Source organism: Antechinus flavipes, chromosome 5 (genome assembly GCF_016432865.1).
Source record: "Antechinus flavipes isolate AdamAnt ecotype Samford, QLD, Australia chromosome 5, AdamAnt_v2, whole genome shotgun sequence".
Classification (NCBI taxonomy): Eukaryota; Metazoa; Chordata; class Mammalia; order Dasyuromorphia; family Dasyuridae; genus Antechinus; species Antechinus flavipes.
In genome coordinates this window covers 112,955,149-112,975,864 of record NC_067402.1, presented here as the reverse complement: position 1 = coordinate 112,975,864, position 20,716 = coordinate 112,955,149, and the positions used below count along the sequence as shown (strand labels likewise).

The window sequence follows — 20,716 nt, the reverse complement described above, 5'->3', positions numbered from 1 at the left end:
CCTAGCAGGGAGAGTCTCTCATTGGAAGTTCCCTATTCTGGTGAAATCATAGTTATGGAATAACAACAAAAAACATGAACTTGTTAAGTAGGGAGTTAACTTCTGCAACAGAGGAACATACCCTATGTGACATAAGACACTGAAAAAACTTTCAAGGAACCAAAGAGGGAATCTCTAGTAGGGAATTTCTTCCTATTAGATAGGGGACTCATTTCAAATAATTCCTCATGGGTGATTGCCTATTATATGTGCCAGGGTGATAAAATTTACAAGTTCCCAGGTGAATTAAGCCCCTTGAATGAGAAGAAATGTCTGAAATTTTGCCCTAAGTTTTCCCAGTCTTTCAGGATCTGAGACCTCCCATCCTAATCAGTTCAAGGCCATGATAACTGGATGGGGGTCCTTTTCCAAGTGGGGGATTTCCTATGATGTCATGGAAATGCTCAGCATATCCCAGAAGTGGGAGTCCTGCCAGGAAAGGCTGAAGTGGAGAAGAGGCTTGGCCTTCGGGGAAAAGGGCTGGTGTCATTGAGGGCCGGAAATGTCTGTTCCAGCTGGCTGCCTTGTAATGGCAGGCCTCTTTCATCAGCTGATTGCTTGCATTAATACACTTTTGACCCAGGAAAAGAATAAGGGGATAAACAACAGAGGCTTCAGTTATTGTCAGCAGTGAAAGTCTGGTATTGGGGATATGGCCCAGATTCTGGACCACTGGCCCAGGTGTCCGACTCTCTCAGTTTGATTTAAGAAGTTCTGGAGCCTGCTTCCATGCAGCTAAGCATTTATCTTGCTCATCCCTTTTCTCTTCTCCTTTTACCCTTTTATTTACTCTTCTCTTAGTTCAGAGAAGATGGAGAGATAGTTCCTTATTTCCCCACCTCCCTCAGCTATTGGAATCTGCCATCAACTTATGCTGGCTGCTGTCTCTGGCCTACCATGGTTTTATAATTGTCTCTGGTTAAAATTTAAATAGACGTGTTTCAGCCTGAGAGGGGAAAAAATGTAAACAAGCCCTTTCTGCAGTGTTTCAGAACTGCTGACTTCTAGTGCTTTCAATTTCTGCACTGGGAGACTCATTCAGCTCCTAATAATCAGGGAACTGAGAAGTGCCACAGGCCTGTCTTTTGAAAGGAGCTCTGAATCCATTAAGAGACTCTGCTATGCTTTTGCATCACTTAAATTTTTGGGATCCAGCTTCTATTGGGGAACATCTTTATGGTGAGTTGAGGGAGACCTAATTTATATGCCTTCATAGAATTATAGGTTTCAGGTAACTGGAAGCAACCTCTGAGATTCTAGTCAATGCAGTGACTCAAGACCTCTAGATTAAGAAGTGATGGGCTCAAGATGCAGAGAGAGACATGTAGTTTTGGCCATGGTAAATGTGGGGATTTGTTTTGTTTGACTATATATATTTACTAAGAGCGCTTTGCTTTTGTTTTCTTGGTGGGGTGGGGAGAGGATGATCATGAATGGAATCTCCTCCTTTTACCCCAAAAGAGAAAAAAAAATAGAAGGAAGGCCAGACAAACAGGACAGCTGTGAAAATTACATGTTGAATTTATTTAGTGCTTTAAGAAAGTAACAAGTATTGCATAACAGAGATTATCAGTTTCAAGTGCAAGCCTCTTCTTCTGTCCCACAATGTATAAGAAATATTTATTTTATTTGGTGTTTATTAAGTTCAGAAAGAAATAACAACAAAAACCTCAGAGGTAATCTAGGAGTTCTGAACTTTTTAAATGTTTTAGATTTCTTTACCATTCTGGTAAAACCTATGAACCCCTTCCCCCAAAATGTTTTAAAAGACATAAAACTACAAGATTACAAAGGAAATAAATTGAATTAAAATAATTATCTTAATATTTTCTAAAAATTCATCCTAAGTTCATGGACTGCTGATTAAGACCCTCTCAAACTATCATTATATAGAGGAAGAAAGAAGTACCCAAAGAAAGGGAAATGACTTGTATAAGATCATACAACCTGTTAGTGGTAGTATTGGTATTTGAACTCGTCTCCTCAGGCTCTTTCCACTACCCCATTTTGCTTCATCCCTGCGCTATCCAGGCTTTCTGAATAATTTGGGGAAAGAACTGCCAGTTCTTTCCCTGCTGAGATTTTTATTGTTGTTGTTGCTCTATCCTCATGAAAAATGGGTCTGTATTTCTGGTGAAATAAGGGCAATAACTAAAACAACAACAATAACCCTTCCAAACCCTGGAGAAATAACTGATTCATGTGTCAGCCTCTTCCTTTCTACCTTCTTTTTGTACCAGAGTATGAATCTATTATGACTCAGTTGGTTCTCTAGAATTGGGGGAAGGGTGGTTCTCCTCCTGGTGGAGATGATGATTTTCCTATTATATTTGCCTCTCAACTGAGCAACAGACATAGCTTTTCCTGAGAATGGGTTTGTCATTGTCCAGTTTAGGGAATGGACAATTTATCCAGGAGTAGTCAGCCTACTTTTTGGAATCTCAATCAAGAAAATTGATCTTGTGCATTTTGCTTTTTTAATGTCATATATTGCTTTGTTTTCTGATAGAAGGATAGACTCAGCACTAAATTGGGAGGTTTTTTGGAGACAAGGATGTGGTCAAGTATTTCTACCTTTATGAAAGGTTGGCAGTACAGATAGAAGGACTGCTGAAAATAGATTTTGATTCAGGAAACTTCTTACCTCTGATAAGGAGGGCAGGAATAGGAATCTTATTCTTCCAATTAATAGAACAAAAACTTTTCCACTGGTGATATAGCCATGCATGATAAGAATATTTCTTCCCATTGGTATAAAAAGATCAGTTTTCCACCAGTAAAGTTGGATTTGTTTTAAACCCAATTTATCAACTTAGACAAAGGTATCCATATATGTCCAGGACAAAAAATAAATGAAAATTGTTCTATTTGAATATCTATACCATCATGATGATCCATATCATCTACAAAAACAAATAGAATTAAAAAGTGACCTTACTATATTTTGAATCTTCCCTGATGTTCTGCTGGCACATGATAATATTTTAGTTTTTTTAATTTTCTTTTTCTGTCTTTTTTCTAAAATAAATAAATAAATGGGGGGAGGGGCAGTGATCTTACCAGAAGGGATAGAGAGAAAGTTTAGGCAACCCCCAAAAGATGTCAATGAAAATTTATGTTAAAAAATAAAAGGACTCTTATATAAAAGCATATGGTTCATATTGTTTCTATTTTGTTTTGAAAAGCTATAAATTAACTTTCATAAAATGAAAACACTGCTGTCCTGATATAGTATCAATTAAAGTAATCTTAATATATTCCTTCTGATATTATCCCATATTTATATGTACACATACATAAACACATACATAGATATATATCTTCTATGTAATTGGTTGCTTGTGGTCTCCTTCATTAGACTATGAGCTCCTTGGGGACAGCAGCTAGTTTTGGGGAGTTGGGTTTTTTTTTGCCTTTCTTTGTATCCACAATGCTTAGCAACCTGGCATATGTTGTTGTTCAATCATTTCAATTACATTCAACTCTTCTGACCTCATTTGGTATCTCCTTGACAAGGACAGAATTGTTTGCATCTCCTTTTCCAGCTCATTTTATAAATGAGGAAATTGAGGCAACCAGGATTAAATGATTTGTTCAGGATCACACAGCTAATAAGTGTCTAAGGTTGGATTTGAACTCAGGAAAATGAGCTTTCCTGATACCAAGCCTAATGTTTCATTCACTACGGCATCCTCTAGCTGGTCCTGCACATAGGTGATTAATAAATGTTACTGTTTTCTGACTGGAAAAGGAAAGGATTAGTCCTATGGTAAGATGACTTTACCTGGACCATTTTAACTGCCACCCTTACAAAATGTTGCAAGACCTAGGAAAAAGCAGTGGAAAGAGTGCTGGTTCTGGAATCAGGGAATCTGGGTTCAAGTCTCATCCCTGACACAGTACCTATGCAACCTTTCACAAGCCACTTAAAACTCCCAAGACCTCAGTTTCTTCAACTGTAAAATGAAGGAATGGGACTCCAATGCCTTCTGAAATCCATTCAGATTCTAGATTTATGGCCCTGAGATCTGTAGCATAGTGGATGTTTTTATGGAGCATGGACAAGAATCACAAGGGACAAAGACTATATAAATGAGTTGCCATTTTTACTAAGAGGAAGGAATGCTCACTTTGATGAAATCACAGATACAGTTTAAAATTATTAGTTCAATGATTTTTTACTTTTTTCTCTTCCTAATGTTTTTTTTTCTGATTAGAGGTAAAGATAGTTTTCAACATTCACTTTTATAAGATTTTAAGTTTCAATTTCTTTTCCTCCCTTCCTTTTTCCCCTTCCCCAAGATGGCAAGTTATCTGCTATAGGTTATACATGACAATCATGTTAAACATATTTTCACAGTAGTCAGGTTGTGAAAGAAGAATCAGAAAAAAAATCACAAGAAAGAGAAAACAAAAAAGTGAGAATAGTATGCTTTGATCTGCATTCAGATTATACTGTTCTTTTTCTGGATGTGGATAGCATTTTTCCATGATGAGTCCTTTGGCATTGTTTTGGATCATTTTATTGCTGAAAAAAAAGTTAAGTCAATTACAGTTGGTCATCAAACAATGTTGTTAGTACTATATATAATGTTCTCCTGATTTTGCTTACTTCACTCAGCATAAGTTCATGTAAGTCTTTTCAGGTTTTTCTGACATCCACTGGCTCATCATTTCTCATAGCACAGTAGTATTCTATTAAATGCATATACCATAGTTTGTTCAGTTATTCCCCAATTGATAGAAATCCCCACTGTTTCCAATTCTTTGCCACTACAAAAAAAAGCTGCTGTGAACTGATGCTGAGTGAAACGAGCAGAACCAGGAATACATTGTACACAGTAACAGCAAAATTGGGCAATGATCAACTCTGAAAGACTTGGTTTTTCTCAGCAGTGGGTTCAGTGATCCAGGGCAATCCCAATAAACTTTGAAAGGAAAATGCCATGTGCATCCAGAGAGAGAACTATGAAGATGGAATGGAAATCTGCATATATTATGTTCACTTTTTTCCTCTTTTTCTTCTGTTTTTTTTTCCTCTTATGGTTTTTCCATTTTGTTCTGATTTTTTCTTTCCCAACTTGATTCGTAGGATATGCAAAAAAAAATGAACATACATGTATAACCAGAAAAAATATAAAGGTTTCTTTGTTTAAAAAAAAAAGCTGCTATGAATATTTTTGTACATGTGAGTCCGTCTCTGTTTTTTTTTTTTTATCTCTTTAGGATACAGACTAAGTAGTAGTATTGTTGGATCAAAGGGTATGCACAACTTTATAGCCCTTTGTGTATAGTTCCAAATTGCTAACCAGAATGGTTAGATCAGTTCATAATTCCATCAACAATGCACTAGTGTTCCAATTTCCCACATTCTCTCCAACTTTTATCATATACTTTTTCATATTAGCTAATCTGATAAGAGGTGGTACTCTGGAGTTATTTAATTTGTATTTCTCTAATCAATAATGATTTAGGGCATTTTTTCATATGACTATAGATAACTTTAATGTCAGACATATTACCAAATCTTCATTTGCTTCCATGATCTTGAAGAAAGCTAATCTTGAAATCAGGAAACTCTTCATTCAAATTCTGCTTCTGACACATAATAATAGTTTGGCTCTGGGCAATGCTGACCTGCATTAGAAGAAGTCTATTTGTTTGTTTGTTTCAGAAGTTTCCTATATAAGTGAAACTATCCTATTTTGTTTTCTTTTTTCTTCTGGCCAGAGAGTAGTCCCTTTTATTTTCTGGAGGTGAGGAGCAGAGTTTCTAGGTTGCTGAAGGGGAATTATGTCTAGATTAGAAATTTATGACAGCTTCTTCCTCCACTCCTTACCTGGCTAGAGATCCATGACCTACTTAACCATGAACACTGGAGAAAAAAGATTGATCACAGTGGACCACTGGTATGAGGTTAGGAGCAAAATATGGATCATCAGCAAAAGTCATATGAGTCTGAGATGGGCTGGGAGAGAAAAGGGGAAATCAGGAAATAGCTGAAAAAGGAAGACAAGAACATCCCATTTCCTTGTCCCTCCCGAGACACATCTGGTAACTTTTAAATCTTAAAATACTAATTAAATGCTAAAAAAGCAAAACAACTTACAAATAAAATAATAGAATAATGTTTTTCATTAAAAGGGATGGCTTTGATATTATTTTAATTTGACATACTTAGTATAATATCATAGTTTTGAGAGGTTTTTAAAGTTATAAACTCCAAGGAAAGACTTAAGGTAAGTCATGGAATCCAGTGACTCCAGAGGATCTTAATTCAATCCTGACTCATACCTTCTTCAACTGGGGCAAATCTCAGGGGTGGAAAGGATCTCAGGGATGCCTTGACAGGGTCATGGCTGAGCCAGTTCCGAATACCACCACCCTTATCTCTGCTGTTCACCCTCATCAAGGGGTGGAGAATCCACTGGGTAATGAATGGAATCCTTAACTGAGATTCTGAGGGACTTACATTCAAATCATATTTCAAACACTGGACAAGTACCTCAGGTGTAAAATGAAGGAATTTGATTTGCTGGTCTTTAAGGTCCTTTCCAGCTCTAAATCTTTGATCCTGTGCTCTTCCGTACTACTGCTACTGACCCCTATAAATGTCAATGCAACTACTTTCTCTAAAGGGAGGGAGTTCAGTGGTAAAGTGGAGAGGACCAGCTCTTGAATCAAAAGGACCTAAGCTTAAATGAAGCCTCAAACATTTACAAGCTATGCAATCCTGGACTTAATCCCGATTGCCTCAAACCAAAATAAATAAACGAATTAATTAATTAATTAATTAAAGTTAAAAAATAAATAAACGAAAAGGGGGAGATGTGCAGAACCACTGATTCCAGCTTCTACCTCTCATTCCCTACTCCAGCTCCCTACTATTGCCATCACTGTTGCCCTCACTATGGCTCTGGGTCATTCTATTCAGAATAGTCTAGTGTTTTAAAAACAAAACCACAAAAAAAATTAATATAAATTTTATTTTAAAACATTTATTTTTGCATGGTAAATGCTTCATAAATACTGGCTGATGTACATTTATCATTTGTTTCTCCTACTGGTTACCCCTTCATTTTTTTAAAACCAACAATCTAAGCTTTAAATTTTACTTATTTGTTTTACATATTTGTTTAATCTATCCTTACTGCTTCATTCTTCCCCCATCTGTCTCAAGTTTCATTTTTTTAAAACCAAAAATCTGAACTTTAAAAATATACTTAGTTTACATGCATGTATAATCTGTTTTTACTGCCTTCTACTCCCAATTGGAGTTTCTTCTAAAGCCCTTAACAATAACTGCAGCCACTAAGAGACAATTGAAACTAAGAGGTTGGTTGCTGCCCCAGGCCATGTCTTTGTGGCTAAGTGGAAAGAGAAATGAGTATGTATTCTATCAGGTGCATTTGGACTGGGGAGAGCATTTGCAGCCACCTGCACCTTCAGAGAAGACAAAAGGGGAAATTCAAGAACCTGAAATGGAAGTCACAATCTTGAAGATCACAAGAGGGTTCAAGATGGGGCTGATCAAAATACCCTCTACCAAAAGAATGAGAAAAAGGAAAGGAAGTTGAATTTGAAGAGGAAGAAGGTCAGTGTCATATTGAAGAACCACAAATGCCACAAAATAAAAACAAAACATGCAATTCTTATGGGATGGGGACTACTGATCATGCTGCTGGAATATCTTATATCATCATACACTGAAGAGTTCATGACAGTATTTGTTTGGACTGTTCATTTACAAATTACATATAACCTATAGGGTGCCAGACTTGGGAGTCAGAAAGACCTAGCTCTGAGGCAAAATAATTGGGGAACTAAAGGCCAATGACCTAACCTCTTAGTGACCTGTTATAGACAAGTAGCCCATATCTATTTATGGAGGAAATTTTTGCACTGAGTTTCCTTCACTGATAAAATCATAGTTCTGCCCTGTCCTTTTTTCCTCCTGACTTTTTTCTTTTATTTTGGTATGAAAGAAGTTTTCTACTTATGAGGGTATGAGAGCTAGGTTCTGGGGTAAAGGTAAAAGCTGATGTTTAATTTGCTCTTCATTGATTACAAAGACCCCCTTACAAAAATTATCTCACCCAAGCTCCTCATTGACCCCAAGAAGTTGGTATTATAGGTAAAAAAAATTACAGTTTAGAGGACTGAAGTTGAAAGAGTTTAAGTAATTTGCTTATGTTTTAATCAAATGGTGCCACATGAAGGATTCGAAATAAATCCATCCTGAATGTAAACCCATTACTCATCTACACCATGCTTTAACCAAAGAACAGAGAGCTTTGTGATTATGAGCACTATTAGATGAGTTTAGTACATACTTCTAATGATGATGAGATGATTGGGAATGTCAGAACAAGACAGCTAACCCTAGGGGTGCTATTAAAATGGTCGCATCTCTAGTTCATGTGGAAATATTCATTCCATTTACCAGAACACGTAAAGGGGGGTTTTCATTATGATTAAGTCCCTACAATTGTAAAAAAGTGTAATTTATAGAGGGAATATTTTTCTTTTAAAAATGGAAATGTCACACAAGAACAGGTTGGTTATGTAGGGATTGGCTGGATTTCCTTTGAATCTCGTATTTCAGAAATTTGGACAGACATATGAAGTAACCTTGTAGCTCTTCTCCTTTTCTTTCCTCTTTTTTCTCTTTTTTTCCTTTCTTTTTCTTCTTTGCAAAAACTTTTTTAATAGCAAGGCTTTAGTACCTTAGAGAGTTTTCCTTTTATTCACAGTTTTAGTATTCTGGGAACATTTGTAAAGTGCTGCTGTGGGTCTTGAGACAAATGCAGTCCCCGACTCACAGGTGTTTCTACTCAAATGGAGAAAATGAAATGCAGACTGTCTCTCTTCTTTGATCCCCCATTGAACATTACTTATACTTCTTCCATTATCATCCCAGTTTGCTTCATATTCTGGTTATTTGTGAACATATCTTATTCTTCTGTTTGTTCCTTGAAGGCAGACTCTGGTCTTAGTGACTCAGTAACCCCAATAAGGCTAGCAAACTCTGTGGCACATAATATAGAAGCTAAATATATATATATATATATTTCCATTAGCCAAATGAACTTGTTAGGATTGTGGGGTTGAAGAAGTTCCCTTTAGTATCCTGTCTATTTCTGGGCTATTGTCTCATATACCCTCTTGTGTCCTCCATCACTTTTCTAAGGTTTTGATAGCCACTTGAAATGTTTAACTGGTCTGTCAGCTTTCCAAAAAACCAAATAAAATACATTTATTTTTGACAATGAGTTTTAGTGGCGTTTTCTAAGTGTGCTATTTTAACTTTAACAGTATTTTCCAATTTTAATAAATTCTTGGTACATTCTCAAAGATGGACTCCTAAAGGAGGGAAAAGCAGGAGGATGTAAAATGGAAACAAAGTGAAGATATCACTTCCTTTGTTATATGAATAAATATTTGTTGGAATGCACAAAAGCATGAATGAGAAGCATAACAAGATTGGTCTAAGCCGCAAGGTGACAAAGATTCCAAAGCAAATTTGAGTTTTATATAATGGCCCAAGCTATTTCTTTGGTTAGACCCCAATTGATGCCTACTTAAGACCCCATTTAGGAAGGTGTTGGTAGATGCTAATAAAAGCCAGTACTATACAGGGTCTGGATATAACTTCAATGTGTTTTACCCTGAAATCTGTTTGTCCCTCGCTGCCCCTGATGTTTGCTTTGGGATTCCCTATAGACTTTTTATTTACAAAGCTATCTTGACCTGATCTATTCTTAAGCCTAAGTTTTGTAATGTTCTTCCAAGACTGAAAAATCAAGTGAGTGAATGACTGTGGGCCCTTTATGGTATAAGAAAACAGCATTAGAGCTAGAAGATCTGAGTTTAAATGATGACTCTGCTGCATACTACATATATGGGCAAGTTACTTAATTGGTTTAAGTCTTGTTTTCTACATTTGTAAAATTAGAAGATTGGATTAGATGAGCTCTAAACCTGTGATACAATAATTCTCCCCTATGATGCCATAAAAAAGATCTAGAGATGGGAATTTTTCAAACTATAGAGGATGCCATCCCACTATTGTTTATTGCTTTTTATTCCCATGGGAAGAAAAGAAAAATAGCACATTTTGGAAAAAATGCAAATATATTAATAATTCCCATTTATATAGTAGTAAACAATTAACATATATTATCTTGAATCTCACAATAATTTAATGAATAGTAAACTGAAATTCAGAGAGATGTAGCTACTTGTCTCAAATCACATAATTAGCAAATTTGATGGGGTCAGACTTAAAACCAATTTTATTTTATTTTTCCAAAGACATGTAAAGATAGTTTTCAACATTCATTTTTGTAAAACTTTGTGTTCTAAATTTTTCTCCTTCTCTTCCTTACCTCTCCCCTCCTCAAGATTGGAAACAATCTGATATAGGTTGAATATGTGCAATCCTTTTAAGCAAATTTTCAAATTTGTCATGAAAAGAAAGAAAAATCAGACTAAAAGAGAACTTCCCTACAAACAACCAATCATAAAGATGAAAATACTATGCTTTGATCCACATTCAGTCTCCATAGTTCTCTTTCTGGATATGACTGACATTTCCATCTCCACTATATTGGGATTGCCCTCAATCACTGAATTGTTGAAAAGTCAAGTCCCTCATCAGCTGATCATCACGTAATCTTGTTCTTACTATGTACTATTTCCTCCTGTTTCTACTCGTTTTACTCAGCATCAGTTTCTTGTAGGTCTTTCCAGCCTTTTCTGAAAGCAGCCTGCTCATCATTTGCTATGGAACAATAATATTCCATTACTTTCATATACCATAACTTATTCAACCATTTCCCACCCAATAGGCATCCACTCAATCTCCAGTTCCTTGGCACTACAAAAAGAGCTGCTACAAATATTTTTGCATATATGGGTCCTTTTTACTTTTTATCTTTTTATCAAACCCAAGTTTTTGATTCTCATTTTAGTACTCTTAATATGCCCACATGCATGCACATATTTGTTTATGAATGTACCCACATATATGTGAAATTATATATTCAATAATTTACTACTCTATATAGCTCTGAAGTCACCTTGTTTATTTAGAAATAGGAAAAAATACATTACCTATAATTTGATTTGCTCATAAAATATTTATGTTTGGTATATTGAATTTTGGAATAGTCTGTATTCAGGGAAAATATTTGAACTTATATGAAAATGTTTTAAATTTTTTATAAATGGGACTACAATCAGGTGAACTTTAAGGAATATGGAAACTTTTATGTTTTATCAGTGTATGAGTAGTAGCAAAAACCCATATGAAGAATCCATTTAATAGGAATAAATGTAAAGTCTTGAATTAGGGTACAAAAAATCAAGTACAGGATAGGGATAAAATGCCTTGAGAGAGAACAATGGAGAAGCTTAGCCTAGAGAAGAGGAAGCTTGGGGGGGAATATGACTGTGTTATTCAAATATTTCAAAGATAGTCATATGAAAAAAGGATTCGATTGGTTCAAGTTGGCCCCAAAGGGCAGGACAGAACTAGGATCAGTGGGCTCAAATTACAGAGAACAAGATTTTAGTTCAGTCTAAGAGGAAAGAATCACCTAGAAGTGGAATGATGTATATTACCTTTGGAAATAGTGAGTTTTCCCCTTTAGAGACCTTTAAGCAGAGGCTGAATTGTTATTCTTCAGGGTTGTTGAAAAGAAGATTTACCCCTTACATAGAGATTGAATTAGATGGTCCCCAAGGTTCTTTCCAACTCATATTCTTTATTTTTTCATATGGATGTCCTTCACAAACCCAAGAAGATACAGAAAGCACTGATTTTCAGAAAGGAATGAAGCTGATAATAAAATGAGAAAAAAACTCCCACAGAACTATCTGAATATAACATTTACTACATGTTCTGTAGCCCAATCATTCTCATTGTCTGAGCTGCTGTAATCAGCAGTTTCTGCTGCCTCCCAATGCTTCATTTTAGTCTTTTCTCAGGCTTCTGAAAATGGAAAGCTTGCTAAGAATGATACAAGCTCCTTTCCACTTTACATATTACTCTACTTCTTAATTTAATGCAAGCATTTACAAATGTAGGCCAGTTTCTTCCAAATGTAACCCCCCAAAAAAATCAGGTACTTCAAAAAATGAAGAATTATTTTGCAATTTATTTTCAGTTCCATATTCTCTCTCTCCTTCACCCAGTTGAGAAGGCAAGTCCCATGGTAGCCATTATACATACACAGTCATGCAAAATATTTTTGCATTACCCATGTTCTGAAAAAAAGCAAGAAAAATATGCTGCAATCTGCACTCTGAGTCTAACAATTCTCTATTTGAAGATGATAGTTTTATATATATACATATATATATATATATATATGTATATATATAAATCATGAGTCCTTTAGAGTTATGGTGACTTATTGTATTGATAAGTTACTAAATCTTTCACAGTAATTATCATTATGATTTTTGAAGATTATTTTCCTGGTTCTGCTCACTTCACTTTGCATCAGTTTATACAGTTCTCCCAAAGGTTTTCTGAAACCATCCCAGAAGATGGATAAATCTGAAGCAAGTGAGAAATGAATCTGCTTGATTCTTTGACTTCTTGAGAGTTTGTCTTTTAAGGATCCCATCACCATATTGCAAGGGGGATGTCATTGGGAGGTACAAAGGCCAGTTAGCAATATATAGCCCTTATCTTAAATATATTGTCGTCATTCTGAAATTATTTTCCATCTTCTAAAAGAAATCCTAGGTGCAGAACAGGAAGGTTCCTACTTCTTCCAATTTATTTTGATTTTCCTCACCTAGAACTTTATACTTCAAATTGTGCCCCATTAATGAATATTATTTAATTTGTTTTTTAAGATAGATACTTTAAAAATCAGAGAACTAGAACTAGTGTTGTGACTATTGCTGTGTATTTTTGTGACTATAGTTTAACCTCTATGAGCCCCAGGCTCCTCATCTAAAAAGGAAGGGAGACTGAATGAGATGAGGTCTTAGGTTACTTCCAGCTGTGGCATTCAATGAGTCCATGTGTTTCTAAGTCTCTTGGCCCTCCCAGATGATGCCCATAAACAACCTCCTTCATCTGGGAATTCTTGGAAGCCCACTATCCCTGATGGGATAAGAACACCAAATATGTGTTATTCAAAGGGAAAAAAATGGGAACAAAGGTAAGATGAATAGGTAAAGTTTTGTTTCATTTTTTTCAATGATAGAACTCTTCTATGAGATTTCAGGTTTTATAATGCTAGAATTTCCTCCTAATTTCTAGTTATGAAAACTACTGTAGAAAATATCTATTTCCTCTGACGTTGCAAGGAATTTCACTCTTTGCCAATATACCCCTCTCCAGAGTAGTTTCCCATTTTTTAAAGTAATGCTGCCATGTCATATTGCACTGCCCTTGAACCAGACAACTTTCTCTGCTTGTCTTCATCTGTCTAAATAAAGCTAACCTACATTTGCTGTCTAATTCATTCTGATGCTTACTGATGCTATTTAAAGCATCCCTTAGGGCCTGGTGGAAAACAAAATGCATTACCACAAGTAGGGAATTTTCACATTTTTTGGTCATTAAGAGAACTTTAAAGAATTGTCCAAGTTTCCCATGCTTTGGATACAAAGGGTAAAGGAGTTCTTTGTGTGTGTGAAGAAAGAAGCACACTCCATCTTCCAAGTTTGTGAGGTATGGCAATATCAACATACCTGGAAAGTATGTTCTCTCAGGCAATCTCTCTCCCTCCCTCTCTCCTTCTTTCTCACTCTCCTTCTTTCTTCTTCTTCTTCCTTCTTCTTTCCTCTCCCTTTCTGTCTCTTCCCCCCTCTGTCTCTTTCTCCCTTCTCCCTCTCCATCCTCTGAGCTCCTATTCAGTCTCACGTAGTCCAGCCTTCCCAAAGATTAATTGCTCTACAGAATGGATTTTCCTCTCTGCATTCAACTATTTGTTTAGTCCATTGTGGGTTTACTTTCCGCTCTCTGGGAACAAACAGTGTTGTTATTACTTACCACTGAAATGAGTTCCCCAAAGGGTGGAGACTCAGAACAGATTTTAGAGGTAAGCCTAACACAATCCAACTGACTGACTTATTTGTGAAGCCTTCAATGTGGTGGCCAGTTGGGTAATCAGGCTTTGGGGGAGCTATTGGGTTTTGTTTTGCTTTGTTTTGTTTTCCAGTCTGGCATTTTAAAGGAACCTAGTGCGCTCACATTCCAGGGAGGGGAGAGATATTAAGCAGGGAAAAAGAACAATGTAATGGAATGATAACATGAACCTATTTGAGGACTAACATTTGCCTAGGTGCTCTTCAGCATTCTAGGTCTGGTGCTTTTCTTGTTTGGATTTCATACTTATGTTGCTCTGTTGGCTTAGTGAGAAAGAAACCTGGAATGAAGGGATTGTTTTAACCATTAAAGTTTTGACCCTGCTATTGTCTTTCAGGACATGTGTTTATCACTAACAACTGCAATTCTCAATTCTAGAGTCCAATCTAAAGACAAAAACTTTGACTGCTACGGGTCTGTTCCTTCAAAGTATTCCCTGGGAATTACCTTTGAACCATCAACCACAGGAAATGCAGTATAAAATCTTGGGCTTCAATAGGATATTTGCCCAGAAAGTTTAAGAGAACAGGCAATAATGCTTCCCAAAGTTACTAAATGATAGTGAATTCTTCCTTCAAAGAGTCATAGGAGAGACAGCTTAGTATAGTGGGTGAAAAAAAAAAAGGGCTTGACCTAGAATCAGGAGATTGTTTTTGTCTTTATATTTTCAATGCCTAGAACATGCCTTGTACATAGTAGATACTTAATAAATGTCTATTCAATCAATACACATTTATTAAGCATCTACTTTGTGCCAGGCATTGTGCTAAGTGCTGGGGCTACAAAAAAGAAGTAAAAGACAACTTTTGCCTTAAAAAGTAGAAAATCTAACCAGGGAGACAACATATAAACAAATATATAAAAATAAGAAAAAAAATTAACAGAAGGAAGGCATAAGAATTAAGAAGAGATGGAAAAGGTTTACTGACCAAGATGGAATTTTAGTTTGTATTTTAGTTGATGCTGACTTTTTTATTATGATTATTAATCTTGCTAAACTTTTTATTCTTATTATTTTTCTATTATAAAAATGACTTTGGGAGGAAGAGAAGAAAAAGAAACTTAAATAATATAGTTGATATAAAAATAAAATAAAAGAATACCAATAAAATTTATTTTAAAATACATTTTAATTATAAATATATAATCATATTTGTAATGCCACTATAGTCCAAAGGGCATAGCAAGGGACATAGAAACAGAAGAAATTAAGTTTCTAAGGTAAGAGATGCATTCCCACTCCTGGGGAAAAGTGAAGGAGACACCATTAAACAAGGTCCCTGAAACAAGGATACTCCTTTTCTCTTGGTATCCAATGAATAAAATGTAGCAACTAGGATTCCTCCTCAGATATGAGCCCCAGAAAGCTTTTCTAAGTTTCTAAGTTTCTGTAGGTGACTACTCCTTCAAAACATAAGCTACAACTAATGTGTTTACTTCTATCAGCCAATCAGAGAACATTAGTTCAAAGCAAAAGACATGAAATCAAATAATCTAGCAAATAAAGAGTCACTAAAAGAGTCCCCTTATGAATGTATGGGCTATAGTTTGTTATAGGTTACCATATTATCAGTCAGGGAGAGAACACACAGAGAATCTACATGGAGAGCTCAAATAAAGTTAACATATATGGCTAGATGTTTTGCATGTTGCCCAATTCCTCTGCTAATAGAGCAGTTCTCAAGGAGTAGGAATCCCTGTTCACTGGGAGCATGAACTTAATGTGTGCCATAAAGGATGGGTCAATCCCAATCTTGGTTAGCAACTCATGAACTAAAGAAGGTGGAATTCCCTGACACTGGGACATAAAATTAAGACCCACAATCCTTGCATTCACATCCTGCATCACAACCCCATGCTCATCAAGATAATAGTACAATTGCTGTAGATATTAGTCCTAACTTTGGACAGTACCTCATATACTTACCTAACACTAGCTCAGACCTGATTCATTTGGATGCCAGCAACATCTAGCTGGAACAATGAATTGCGCTCTGGGCCTAGACTCAGGAAGGTGTAAAGACGAATCCAGCCTCAAACATTTACTTAACTGTGTGACCCTGAGCAAGTCACTTAACCCCCTTTTTGACTCAGTTTCCTCATCTGTAAAATAGGGACAATAACACCATCTATCTCATATAGTTGTTATGCGAATCAAATGAGATGATTATTGTAAAGCACTTAGCAAAGTGCCTGATACATAGTAAGTACTATGTAAATATTCGTTTATTATTATTATTATTATTAGAAGGAAGGTAGAGTTATTGATATTGCATTGCCACTTACCATAGCCAGTGGTTGGCAACAATAAGAGGGTGATGAATTGGGGGAGTAACATAGCAAAACTAGGAAGGGACAGCTTTCTCCAGCATAATCCAAGAATGGAGAATACTCACTTAGTCCTGGGGTCAGAGAAAGAAGCTATCAACTGGGAAGACACTACAAGGGGTTTTTAGACTTTCCTGTGGGTGAAGGTCAGTCTTCTCAGAGATAGCAGGTTATGGTTTCTGGATTGTTTGGACCAGAAATTTCAAAGCGGGGTCTTAAAGTGGGGGTTCTCTTCTGTACCCATTTTCCTGACACCTGTCAAGAAAGTGTGGTATCTGCACCTTACAGGCCACCAAGGATGCTTATTTCAGCCTTCTAGATGAGCATAATGGGGTACAAGCTGTGCCCCACTAACTACAAGAACATACAAGCCACTGAGTTAAAGAGGAGTACAAGGAAGCCTGGGGATCTTGCACATCTTTAGAGGAATTCACAGAGAGCCAGTATCAATGAATCATAAAAGCATTACATATATATCACAAGGGAATGTACATAAGGGAAACATGGGACTAGAGTATATTCATAACCAGGAAGACTTACACCACTATAACCAGACAATTGCCAATGTCCTCTAATGAGATTCTCACGCTGCTCTCTGCTTGTTATCTCTGGTGGCTTCATGGTCATTGAACTGCTCTTCGCTACCATGTCCTGGACATCAGGCAAGAAGATAGTCTCTGTGGGGTCAGCTAGTCTCTTTGGGGCTGTCTACTGTGTTCTGCTACCAAGGGCTAGAAAGAGAGGCTAGTGCATGGTTAGGTCTCCGAGTCATCAGGGCATTTAGGTGGTGTAGTGGATAGAGCAATGGGCTTAGAACAGGAAAGGCTCACCTATCTAAATTCAAATCTGGCCTCAAATATTATTAGCTGTGTGACCATGGACAAGTCACTTAATTCTGGTTTCCTCATCTATAAAATGAGCTGAAGAGGAAAATGCCAAATGACCCTAGCATCTTTGCCAAGAAAACCCCAAATGGGGTCATGAAGACAAGAGTAGGACACCCAAACAACAATATCAAATGAGTCATTGCACCTTACCGGGAGGTAAACAAATTCCAGCAGGATACTCCAGGCATTAAAGCTATTCTTTTCCCCCCATCCCAGAAAGCCAGGTCTTTTGTCACAGGTAATTTAATAATGATGATGATGGCAATTAAAGTATATGTTTATATAGTGCTTTAAGATTTATACAAAGTACTTTATATACATTATCTCTGGAGAAAAAAACTTCCTTTTAACTTATGTGACTTTCTTATTTGTCAGTCTGTATTTCCAACCCTTATTTAAGGAATTTCACTCCCCCTCCAAACTTGTAGGAGCCAAGGTTGCCCTCATCTCCAGCATGCTCCTTGATTGACATGAAAATGAAGCAAGAGCAAAAACAAAAGGCTAGGTAAATCATGGCTTCACCTCTGTTTCCAATTCCTTCTTTAATTCTGAACTATACAGTTTGTCTGTAACAATGAGGGGAGTTGAATGAGATGGCCCTTCCAACTCCAAATCTAGGCTGCCAGGTTTCATGATTGCACACAGCAGTCTGTGATTTGTGTGCTCCATTTTGGCCGACACAAACCTTGCCATTCTCTTTGCAGGAAGAAAACAAGGTTTGGTTGTTTTGTTTTTTTTAAACCATTTATGTTGAGTTTTGTTTAAGACTATACGACATAGACTTCAATGCCTGTGGAAAACTTTGAGTCATAGAGATACAAGAACTCAGCTGCCAACATCGGAATTATAAGACTGAATAAAGGCAAAAAAGCTATAAACCCTTTGAGAGTCTTTAGTTGGACTATGCCAGAGGGCAGTCAACTCTGACCTGTGGGCACTCTTTGCACTTTTATGTTGTGTTGATGAAATATGGAGTTAAATATTCAAATTGAGCTTGTGCCACATTGGGACCGTTTTAGAAAACCATGATCCTTAGTTCCAGCTTTTTCTTCTTACTCATGATCCTACTAGCTTCTCTACTGTTACCACATTCTCCATTTGCAAACATTACTAAAGAGCATGCCATTGTTCACAAAGACCTCTAAGCAAGAAACTGTGGATGGGTCAGCCAGACCTTACTGTTATAAAAACAATTCAAAGCACCTACCCCAAGCATGACGGATTGATAATGTCATTTCAGCACTTGTCCCAGGTGTTTTGTGTCAGATCCGTAGATGAAACCGACTGTGTTGACAGGTCCTGGTAAGTAAGGTAATGACTAGGTCTGAGAGGAAACCCTTCCTAAGGATAGGTAGGAACTGGGATGAAGTTGAAATATAAAAGGGGAATAAACTGTGGGCCAGAACAGGTCATAGTGTTTTAGGAAGGCCAAAACTAGAGAAGGAAACCAGAGGCAAAGTAAATGTTTCAATCTAGGGGAGCCTTTACCATATTAGGAGGCTCACAGAATTGGGGCATTAGTGAAATGACAGATCTTTTAAAATATTTTTTTCTTATTTCCTGAGAGGAGAAGTAATAGCTTCTGGGCTTGCTTGTATGAGCTGAATTGACATAGTCATCCCAGAACATGTACTAAAGGTATACTTTGCCTCTCCCATTAGAATGTAAGGTTCTTGAAAACAGAGGCTGTTTCATTTTTGTCATTATATCTCCATAGCTTAGTCCAGGGTTTGGAACATAGTTGTTATCTAATATTGATGGACTGATTCCTGGCACATACTTGATACCTCTGTCTTGTGCTGGCAAGTTGGTGTATATATAGGCTGGGGAGGGAAGCCATAGGATTGGTCCTCGAGGGGTTGCCAAATCCTTGCTATATGACTTTAAGCTTTTTGCATGACATCTCAGTTTCCATCCCCCAAAATGATGATTATCCCTGGCCAAGTTTTTATAATAAAAAAATCTAAACATATTAGATTATTTATGTGACATACTCAATCATTCATTGACTGATTATAAATAAACATTTATTAAACACCTGCTCTTTGGTGGCACCCTGCTAAGCGCTGGGGATATTGAAAGGCAAATGAGACAGTCCTTGTTCTCAAGGGGCTTACAATCTAATGGGGGAAAGAAAGAGAAACACAGGGCCTTATTTCCCTGATTACTATGTCATTTGTTTAAAAAAAAAAAAAAGCAGCGTCAGTTTCATCACCTTTCCTTCTCAGGGATGGGATGACAAAGCGATACAGGTGGGCATTCTAAGATCCTGGGAGGTCCTCGTCCCTGGAGAGGATTCAACATTTCTCCAAGCACAGGAGGTTCCAGATTCCTTTCTCTCATTCTCTGGCCTCAGACGCAGTTTTCTCCCTGTGTTTTTCTTGCGGATCTCCCCCTCCCTCCAGCCCGAGGGCCCGTAGGCTGTGCTCTGAGTAACATCGTGTCCCTGGCCTCCCAGCTCGGTTTGAACATTTGCCTCAGCAATGCTCCTTTGAGTAATTTCCTCCGCCACCCCCGCCCCCTTTCCATGCTAATCTTTGTCTGATTCAGTCAATGAGTCATCCCGTTCATTAGCTGAACTCTGAATGTCTCTTTATCCGCTGGATCTCTTTCAACCTCTTCTCTATTAACTGGTTTCCTGGCAGCCTGAAGCTCCTCCTCTGCCTCCTTCTCTCCCCTCCTCTCCATCTATCCCCACTCCCAGTCCCTTTCCAGCCCCCCATTCCCCCCACTCACACACACATACGTCTGCTGGGCTGCTCCTTCTTCGCCATACCCTAGACAACTCTGAGAATAGAGATTTGACCTGCCCCTTAGGAGGGGCTCCTAAGGAAATAGGCTGACAAGCAATGAGGACTTTTTTTTTCCTTTTTAATCTCACACAAGCCTTCCTGAACAGCCACTGTCAGAGTTGGCGTGTTTTTGTCAACAGAGGCTCACAGAGGAACTGGAAGCTCAGGGTACTTTCCATCTAGAGCTAGTATTCTCTCACTTTCCTCTTCTCCCTTTATGGGCAGCCACACACACACACACACACACACACTCTCTCTCTCTCTCTTCTCTCTCTCTCTCTCTCTCTCTCTCTCTCTCTCTCTTTCTGTCTTCTCTCTCTCTCTCTCCCTCTCCCTCCTCCCTCTCTCTCCTCTTCCTCCTCTCCCTCTCCCTCTCTCTCCTTTCTCTTCCCCCCTCTCTCTCCTTTCCCTCCTCCCTCTCTCTCCTCTCCCTCCTCCTTCTCTCCCTCTTCTCTCTCTCTCTCTCTCTCTCTCTCTCTCTCTCTCTCTCTCTCTCTCTCTCTCTCTCTCTCTCTTCTTCCCCCTGCTTTCTCTTCTCTCTTCTTTCTCTCCTCTCT

At 37.5% G+C, this 20,716-nt stretch overlaps 1 long non-coding RNA gene across 1 annotated transcript in view; it reads left to right on the top strand.

Annotated features, from left to right (window-relative positions):
* Positions 1 to 1,065: 1,065 nt before the first annotated feature.
* The window catches only part of LOC127538451 (uncharacterized), a 55,151-nt gene continuing 35,500 nt past the window's right edge, over positions 1,066 to 20,716 (top strand). Inside the window, exon 1 of the long non-coding RNA XR_007947742.1 lies at positions 1,066 to 1,218. This is a non-coding gene — a long non-coding RNA (uncharacterized LOC127538451). The remainder of the gene's footprint in view (positions 1,219 to 20,716) is intronic.